Source organism: Coenobita brevimanus, chromosome 104, assembly GCF_032717465.1.
Source record: "Coenobita brevimanus isolate Jiangsu-jjx chromosome 104, ASM3271746v2, whole genome shotgun sequence".
Taxonomy (NCBI): Eukaryota; Metazoa; Arthropoda; class Malacostraca; order Decapoda; family Coenobitidae; genus Coenobita; species Coenobita brevimanus.
The window spans coordinates 18,102,886-18,105,385 of NC_137057.1; positions in this window are offsets into that span (position 1 = coordinate 18,102,886).

The following is a 2,500-nucleotide window of genomic DNA, read 5'->3' on the forward strand; positions in this document are numbered from 1 at the left end:
TATCCGGAAAATTCCATATCCGGAAGGGAAGAATCCCCAGGAATTCCGGTTAACTGAGCTTTTACTGCACCAAGACAGACCATCCATCCACAGTTCTCGTCAAGTTACAGACAGGCTACATCATAAGCTCGCAGTTCAAAATATTACAAAATTTTCAGTGCAATAAGCAGTAGTGGTAGTAGTAGTAGTAGTAGTAATAGTAATAGTAATAGTAGTAGTAGTAATAGTAATAGTAGTAGTAGTAGTAGTAACAGTAATAGTAATAGTAGTAGTAGTAGTAGTAGTAGCTGTTTTGTTTTGTTTTGTTTTCTTGAGGGGACAATCTTTTTCTTAATGCAAGGAAGAAGGAACCCAAGGCCAGGAGCCCGCACACCGTACCTTCCAAGATACAGCCTTCAAGAACCACCTCCACAACAAAAGCCTTCCCCCGGCCTATATAAAAACATCCGGTAGTAAAACGGAATATCAAACAAAGTACGAAACGGAAATCACGGCGTTTGTTCTTTCACTCCAATGACGTAGGGTGTGTTTTTACGTTTTCTTGCTACGTTTAGACTGTTTTACCCCACTCAGAATAAACACAGAGCTTTTATATACAGTAATCACTCACGTATCCGAACTCATTGGACCAAAGGAGGGTTGGATAATGCAAAAAATAAATAAATAAAAAAATAAAGAAAAGAGAAAGGAAAAAAAGAAAAATGGATAATGACAAATTTAGTACTTTAGGGGGAAGAGGTGAGAGGGAGAATGAGGATGCTGAGAATGGTTTAAGAGGAGGAGGTGATGTACAGTATGGGTGCATGACATTACTCACCCATTTACCAGCCTGCCTCCTCAACCTCATCCTCACTGTTGTTGTCACTCATGGGTGTTGTGGTTGGATGAGGCACTGCTGAGGTGGATAGCTGGCTGTATGATGGTGTGGGCGATGGCGAAGGTGATGCTGCAGGAGTGGTTGGCTTGAAGGTGTCGACTGTTATTTGCTTGAACACTCATATACGGCCATGGAAACCACCCAGGCTTCCTCACTATGGCAGGCAAGGGCATTATCAAGCAAAATGAGCGGCCTCACATAGTCTTGGGATAAGTGCTACACCTCAGTCTGGAATTTCATGATTTCTGGCACTGCACGGTTAAACAATCAATCACTCACAATTCTTCCGGCGAACCAGGCCTTAGCAGAGGAATTGAAGATAAAAGGAAGTTGAACCCTATGGCCTCACAGACACTAGGGTTGTTTAGCCTTGCCTACAACACGTGGCTTAAGACAGAAAGAGCTGATGGTGTTGGCAGGGCACATCAAGCTCACCTCGGCCTTACATAAGCTGCGACCAGGGATACCAGCCTCCTCTTGACTGGCTAGAGTTGTCATGGGAAGGGAACGATAAGTCAAGCCAGTTTCGTCCCCGCTGTACACTTGCTCTAGTATCACAGACTTTTTCACCAATAAATCCTTAAACTTCATTCAAAACTTGTCCACAGAGTTTTCATTTGCATGCAGTTTCACCTTAAGTCTTTTTCTTGGTTAGTCCGTGTCTTAACTTGAAGCAATAAAGCCATCCCTCTGACGCCTTAAAGTTCGGTAAGCTTATCTCCTCAGCAACTCTTCGGCTGCCATTTTCTGCTCAGCCCCACGAACCAAAACTCCGCTGCCGCACTGTTGCTGATTCCACTTAACGACACACTGATCAAGGTCGTTACTCATAGGTTTAGCCGTCGTTTTTCTGGTGTGAGTCCTTGATGGAGAGACTGACAGGGAGAGTGTATGTGAGTGAGGTGGAGGGGGAGGCCGAGGATGAGATGGAGGGATGGAGTGGAGAGGTATATGAGAGAGGGGGATGTGAGCTGGGAGCAGGGCAGTCAAATGGCGGGGGACAAGGCAACATCGTGGCGATTTGTTTGAGGCCACCCCTTACGGGATTAAGGCGTCTGATAGATAGATAGACAGACAGATAGAGTCCTTGATGTCTTAGTAGCACTGGTATACTCACTCATTTAGGCCTTGATTTTGTCCTCGGCTTCCTTGATACCAGACAGGGTTGATCTGGCCAGCCTGTACTCCTGTCTTACTGTCTAACCAGCCTTCCTCACACCCCCAGATTACCTCTTCTTCCCTGGGGTCAGAACATTACGAGGGTGTTTGAATTTGGTGGGAGGCATGACGCGAAATTAACTAAGCACTGACTATAAGTGGAGAATGTACGAGGCAGGCAAATGATAGTGACGCATGGTGGGTGTTTGTTATTGTTTTGATTTACTCTGCCACCCACCAGCCACCGCGTGTTTCGCCACGCGCGCAAAATTCAAATTGCTTTCTTTTGTGTATTTGTTATTAATCTTTATTTTTGTTACGGTAATTACTCAATACAGAGGTTCGGAAAACGTTGACGTTCGTATAATGCAGGTTCGGATATGTGAGTGATTACTGTATAGCCTTCATTTGGCTCTGTGGAGAGGATGGAGAGTGAGAGACTAACGAGGAGAGTGTATGTGAGTG